This window comes from Sebastes umbrosus, chromosome 19 (genome assembly GCF_015220745.1).
Source record: "Sebastes umbrosus isolate fSebUmb1 chromosome 19, fSebUmb1.pri, whole genome shotgun sequence".
Classification (NCBI taxonomy): Eukaryota; Metazoa; Chordata; class Actinopteri; order Perciformes; family Sebastidae; genus Sebastes; species Sebastes umbrosus.
In genome coordinates, this window is record NC_051287.1 from 22,623,538 (window position 1) to 22,631,254 (window position 7,717).

The 7,717-nt window shown below is 34.3% G+C and overlaps 1 long non-coding RNA gene across 1 annotated transcript; it reads left to right on the top strand.

The window, feature by feature from the left end:
* Window positions 1-54: 54 nt before the first annotated feature.
* LOC119477816 lies at window positions 55-762 on the top strand. The gene is made up of 3 exons (XR_005204320.1): window positions 55-111; window positions 285-389; window positions 490-762. It is a non-coding gene; the product is annotated as an uncharacterized LOC119477816 (long non-coding RNA).
* The last annotated feature ends 6,955 nt before the right edge of the window (window positions 763-7,717 follow it).

A 7,717-nucleotide genomic window follows, 5' to 3' on the forward strand; every position in this document is an offset into this window, starting at 1 on the left:
TTCAAATAGAATTTTTTTTGGTTTCTGTTTATTAACTAGCGTTTCTCCTTTTCTGCCATTTGTCTTTCAGAGAGAGGAGAGGAAACGAAAAAAGACCAGACGAGATGAGAGGTGAGGAGGATATAGGACAGTGGCATCGTGTACCATGAAGAAGAAAAAAAAGGATGAGACGAGGGGCAGGGAGCGAGCACTCTCTGTGGGGGACGAGGAAGAATCAAGAAAAAGACCAGATTGGTTGCTGTCTATTAACTAGTGTTTCTCCTTTTCTGCCATTTGTCTTTTAGAGAGAGGAGAGGAAACGAGGAGTAATCAAGAAAAAGACCAGACCAGGCCAGACGAGAGGCGAGGAGGCAGGACAGCGTGTATTGTGAACCCTCTCCTTTAAAAAGGTAAATATATATATTTATTTTATTATCAGAATTTTCAAATACATTCAGTTGGTTGCTGTTTATTAACTAGTGTCTCTGTTTTCTGCCATTTGTCTTTTAGAAAGAGGAGAGGAAACAGCACGAGGAGGAGACAAGATAAAGATGAAGCTGCTGCAGCAAGACCATCAGAGATACTTTACATGTGTCCTGTTTGCTAGTTACATCGTAGCATGGAGTTCTTTAAGACCCGCTGGGTTAATTTACATTTTTTGGTAAAAAATAAGTTATTTAGTATCTGTATCGTCTGTGCAGCCACATGATGCACAAACTATATCTGACTGTGAACACAGAAAACACTTGGTTGTAATAAAGTCAGTCTCTTCAGGGATAATAAGTGTCATGTCATGTAATTACTGGTAACTACATATTAATATTATGTAATGATTATTAATGCATCCATTGAATGTCAAGATTTATCTCCAATAAACTAGTATTCAGAGGACAAGTTACAGTATGTGTTAGCACTGATGGTCAGAGATGTAATCAGGAGTAAAAAAGGTTAATGACACAACTCAGTGTAACATTTAAAGTTACATAATAGAGGTGAGGTAAAGTAGACCTTTCAAAGGGGAACTTTAGTGTGAAATGATAAATAATCTTAAATGATGGAGGATTTAGCATAATCACAAAAAGTGTTTTACTTTTACAGAATTCAGTTTTGTGTTTGGTTCCTGCGAAATGTGTCCGTTTCAAAAAGGATGCTAACTTCTCTAGACTTACTGCATTTTAAAACTTTAAGCTTTTACCTTTTCTCTTAAAAAAAGTAAAGAAAAAGCCAGAGCCCAATCTGGTAGAGTTTACAAACGACTGAGAAACATAGTCGACCACATTTAAGCATGATTCCTCTATGTAGTTAAAGCATACTAAAATAGAATCATTCATTCAAACATACATCCAAGGAGTGCTCTATATTCTGCTATAATGTAAGAGATGGCAGGCTGCAGATGGATAATATGACTGAAGTGAGGGCTCAGAGGATAAGGCCCTCATACTGTTATGCTGGGCCCTTAATTCAGAGGAAAATAAAATAATAGCATCATTTGAAAACATGTATTACAATGTGACACATCCTGCAGTTAAAGCCTGCTTGAAAACATAGTGCTGAGGTGTTAATGAAGTTAACTTGCATTTCTAATTCAAATGCAGCTAACAGATCATTTCGGAAACCATTTGTAACATTTCATTAGAGAAGCAGACAGACAATATGACCTTTACAAAAAATAGTTTATTTTATGAAGTATACTTAAGTAAAGTTCAAATATATTTCCCTGATGTATACTTTATGTAGTAAGTATGCTAATATCAATGTACTAGTACTTGTAAGTGTACTAATTCAATACTTCTTGGGACTAAATTGGCCCACTTTTTAGTTTATAAAAGTATAATTTTAAGTGTAAGTACAGTAAAGCTGTATTTTGTACTGCAACTATACTATGAACTAAACTACAAGTGCCAAAGCCAAATGCGACTAAATGGCTTCTACAAGATACATGCTACTTCATGCTACAAGTTACTACAGGCAACACCAGGCTACTGCATTACTACACAACATTACTATTACAATAGCATTGCACTGTTGGTTGAGGTGGAGCTTATTCTACTTTATATTAGGTTGTGTAGCAGCCATTGTGTTTGTTTTGTTAAAGAACTACAAGGCGTCGCCGTTTGAAATGACGCAATCACGGCGCGTCCGTAATCATTTACAAACAGACACACAGGTGAGGGAGGACAGACAGGTGAGGGCAGACCTACATCCATGGGAAAGACAGGAGGACACCGAGATTAAATGTTATTCGTAAACTATATCACAAAAGGGATTGAGTTTATTTCGCTTTAGTTTTTTGATGTTGAATTAAGGAGTAAGTGTTTCTGAATAATTTGATGCATGCATTGAACTGTTGTTTGTTTATTTATTTATTTATTATAGTCCTGCATATTCATTCAGTCATTGTCCTGCTGCAACCCAAACCCAGACCTGCAATCAACACAACTCAGCAGGTAAGTGATGCATAAATATATTGTGGATGTTATTGAAGTGCGTTGGAATCACTGTAACTAATGATGATTTCATTATGGATTCATCTCCTGATCATATTCTCAATTTTGCAATTGATTGGTTTGTAAAAATAAAATAATTGGTGAGAAATGGCAACCACTTCCGGTGGCAAATGCACAATTATGCAGACCCAAAGTGACATCTTCCCAGTGATTAATCTAATAGGCTACATGCACATGTCAGCACTATACTCTTTTTGATGCCTCTGTATGTCCTGCTTGTCTGCAATGTCGTTTTACATGTAAAATTGTGCTTTTAACAACTGTGTCCTGTTCCAACATTTAAACTGCATGTGCTGTTTTATGTTTTTGTTTTTTAATGTACTTTAGGAAGTCTTTTGTAACACCTTATCCCGGGACAACAGATGGAAAATATCCTTTTGGCTATCTCTGGCATTTTTTTTTACCATGTGTATTTAATAATTTGCACTGGCCCTTCTCAAACTAAACTAAACGGTGCTTTTTGTTCAACCAACAGTCCAAACCTCAAATCTATTAGAAAATAAAATGAAACAATTAAAAGAAAAAGCAGCAAATCTTCACATTTTGGAAAGTGGAGCCATCTTCGGCATTTTACATTAAAAGAATGTGTCAAAAATCTGTCAATCGAGTAATCGACTAATGGTTTCTGCTGTACTTGTACATTTTCACATGTTTTGTGCAGTGGTGAAATGTTACTAAGTACATTACTCAAGTACTGTACCTAAGTACAATTTTGAGTTACTTTACTTGAGTATTTTCATTTTTGCTACTTTATACTTCTACCCCACTAGAGGCAAACATTGTACTTTTTACTCCACTACATTTATTTAATAACTTTAGTTACATTGCAGATTCAGATTATAAATTCAAAAATATAATCAACAAATAAATTATAATGTATTATTATATACTGAAGTAAGACTTTATTGATCACTTTGTGAAATTCACAAGCTTCACGACAGTATATAAATAAAAAAATAAGCTCCTGCTTTACCAGATGCAATACTAAAATGATGTACATATATCAATAATTATAATCAAATAATATAATAGGCTATAATATAATATATATTATTCTGAAAAGGGCTATTCTGCATAAGGAGTACTTTTACTTTTTGTACTTTTCGTCCTGCATATTTTGATGCTAATACTTGTATTCAAATATCTTGAATGCATAACTTTTAAATGTAACAGTATTTCTACACTGTGGTATGACTACTTTTACTTAAGTAAAATACCTGAGTACTTCTTCCACCACTGGTTTTGTGTGCAAACATCTTTACTTGTAAAGTAACTAAAGCTGTAAAATAATCGTAGTGGAGTAAAAGGTACAATATTTCCCTCTGAAATGTATTGACATAGAAGTATGAAGTAACATTAAATGGACATACTCAAGTAAAGTAAAAGTACCTCAAAGTTTTCTTAAGTACAGTACTTTAGTAAATGTACTTGGTTACATTCCACCGCTGGTTAAACTCAGTAAGACAGTTGATGTTTCCTCTTTCCATTAGAAACCTCCTTGGAAAGAATAGTTTTAAACTTTTAAATTTGGCAAAGTGGCTCCGGTCAGTGATTTTGAGATCATAATATGAGAGTCGACAAAACCACTAGTTTTTGTTTTAAGTCCAAAATCTGGCAAGGAGTCAGTTTGTGAATGAAGGTCATAATATGAAGCAGAGCAGATGTGAATGCCTCTGCTACATCTCAGCACCACCAGAGGGCAGTGATGTCAAATGAAGCCTTCACAACCAACACCACAAACATGAGTCATGCAACAGTGAGCTCTGGATGATGCATTGTCAGATCAGTAAATGAAAATGTTTCTCCAGGACCTCGGACAGCTACAGGTGCTGACAAAAACTCAGAAAACTGAGCACATACAGTATATGGTACCTGTTGAATGAATGTGGATTTAAATAATGTCAAAGCGAACTGACATTTAGCTTTAACATCAGTAAGAGACAGAAGATGGATACACTGATGTTTCATTTTAGGATTATGGAACTAAAAATGAAAGCAACAAACCCGTAGTAAGACGTGTGAAATGACCTGAAGCTCTATGTGAGGAGAGGGTATTAGTCAATGAGACAAAACTGAGAGAGAAAGTAACAACTATGACTAAAGTAGTGACTTCACTGACTCATCATCAGTGATATTCTACATCCAAATAAGGTTTTGTATTTAGTATTATTACTATGTCTTAAAAAAAGGTCATGTGATTACTAAGACATAAATGATTAAATAGCTTCAGGGTGTTTAAGTTGTGGACTTCCCAGGATGGAGCAACTCTAGATATTTCTGGTGATTTTGGTACAAAGTGGTGTAACACTGTAAGTTACAGTCCATTCATTTCAACAGCGACACTGTCTGTAAAAACATCTTCCCATAAAAGACATTCAGATTTGAATCTAGTGTGTATTAGGCTTGGTTGAACATGTCCCATGCACTCTGTTATTTTTTTTTATTACACAGCTTTGTTGAATACTCAATTCTGATTGATCAATCACAGCGTTCTATGGTCTGTTATTTTTCCATAGCAGATCTTTGCTATGAGTGCAGTTCTGATGTCGCACTCTGGTGGACCGTTTTTGTGTCAAATTATTGATTTCTTAAGTAAGTAGCCATGTAATAAGCAGGATAATGTACAGCTAGCAGGTCATTGTACATAGCAATGGTCTGCTATAAAGAAATAACAGACCGTAGAACATTGTGATTGAGCAATCAGAATTGAGTATTTAACAAAGCTGGGACAGTATATAGGCTACAAGCTGGTATACAATATGACTGAAAAGGCACAGGCAGAAGCAAAATGCTTGTATATTGCTATCCTACATTGTAATCAATTTAAGCTACACTCCAGAAAATAATAATAATGAAAAATAAAAATAAAAAATAGCTTTATAAACCATTCTTTTGAAAAACCAAAAGCGAGCAACACATTCTTACATTTATGTTATATATGTTAGTAATTTTATTTTTCATTAAATCCATACTGTTGTTCACTCATTAATTAATATTTTCCAATGAAGAGATCCAACTGTTTCACAAATTATTTCTCTAATATTTTTGAAACTTGAGGAAGAAGAGATACTGGTCTATAATTGTCCATGTAATGCTCATCTCCATTTTTATATAATGGTATTACCTTTGCTGTTTTCATATTGTGAGGAAAAACACCTCCTTGAAAAGACTGATAAGATGTATAGGTCAGAGGTCCTATAATAGAATGAATGACTTTAATCATTACCACGTCAATAGAATTTATATTAGTTGATCTTTTGTTTGGAAATTTTCTTTCAATTTCAATTATATCAGTTTCATTTACATGGAATTTATATTACCAGTAATAAGATTATTGACTCTTTTAGGGCTAGCTGAATCATGGTATATGTTACTTAAAATTTGATTAGCATTTTAACTGGCTAAACTGACGATACAAATTAAATTTGAAGTTACATATATCATGATTCAGCTAGCCCTAAAAGAGTCAATAATCTTCATAGGGGTTAATACTTTACATGTAACCGTGCAATGTATGTAAAATTATGGCTTAACCTGTCAAGCAAAATGGGGAGCTATAAATTTGCACAGCGACACTAAACTAAATATAATATGTGACAGCGTTTAACGGAAAGGTTCTCTTCCTGTCTTCGGAGCTGTGAAAGTAACACTTAAGTTATACATTTAAAAATAACCTTTGGTTCTTACTAGGTAAATGCTCTTAACTAGAAAAATGAAAGGGTATTTTTGACACCGGATCCTCATACACCTGTCAAACAGTACAAACTTGGCTTCCTGTTATCGTCATTATTACTGTAAAAGGGAGAGACATTATTTATTCAGTAAGTGATGAAACGGGAGCAGCTGCACCGATGTTATTTTTTTTTTTTTAAAGCTAACATCTGCTCCTTTCCAACCAATAAAGACGCCTATGATACTAATTCTCAATAATCTGACAGCGGCTTTAACTTAGAAACACAGTCACAAAAATACCAATATTATATTATACCAATACAATATTTAACTACTGGCCAAATATTAGCATTAAACATTATATTGGACCGATATCAATATTACTTTTCAAAGCTGACACCAATATATAGGTATGTATTTAATAATACACATAATTAATTTTTTTATCCTCTGGCAACTAAAAATGTGTTTAACAAGTCCTTCATCCCAAGTGCCATCAATGTTCTTAAGTGTCTGAGTAGATCTAAGACACAGACATGGACTGTTTTAATGTGTAATATGACCTCTCTGTATTTGTTTTTACTAACTGCTTGTCTGTTTTTTAGTGCTGTCAATTGATTAAAATATTTAATTGCTAATTAATCACATGTTTTATCTGTTCAAAATGTACCTTAAAGGGAGCTGTGTCAAGTTTTTAATACTCTTATCAACATGGGAGTGGACAAATATGCTGCTTTATGCAAATGTATGTATGTATTTATTATTGGAAATCAATTACCGACACAAAACATTGACAAATATTGTCCAGAAACCCTCACAGGTACTGCATTTAGCATAAACAATATGCTCACATCGTAACATGGTAAAATCAAGCCCAACAAGCAACAACAGCTGTCAGTGTGTCAGTGTGCTGACTTGACTATGACTTGCACAAAACTGAATGTGATTATCATAAAGTGGGCATGTCTGTAAGGGGAGACTCGTGGCGTCCTATAAAACCCATTTTCATTCACATATCTGGAGGTCAGAGGTCAAGGGACCCCTTTGAAAATGGCCATACCAATGGATTTCTCAGGTTTTCTAGTTTCATATGATGCAAGTATCACTCTAGCTTTAAAACTGAGCCGCTACAACCCCAAAAATTGCAAGTTGCTTTAATGCGTTAAAGAAATTAGTGGCGTTAAAACGAATTGCATTAACTTTGACAGCTCTACTGTTTTTATGTTGTTGTTTCCTGTGTCTGGTGAGCCGGAGACAAGTTTCCACCCTGGTGGACAATAAGACAGGATTGCACAATTAATGGAAATTTGATTGAAATCGCAATATGGCCTGCTACAATTTTCAAATCGGAAGAGGCGCAATATTTGTTAAAGGTATAATACCATTTTAAATTAATTATTGTGGTGCTGCAGAGATGTCCTGGCCTACACATCATATTCGACTGGCTTAAGAAAACATCTTTGTTTGCTACAGATCCACGCAAAACAAATCACACTATAATAATTTTAAAATGTTTTTCAATGAAAATGAGAATAATGATGTAAAAATGATCATTCCCT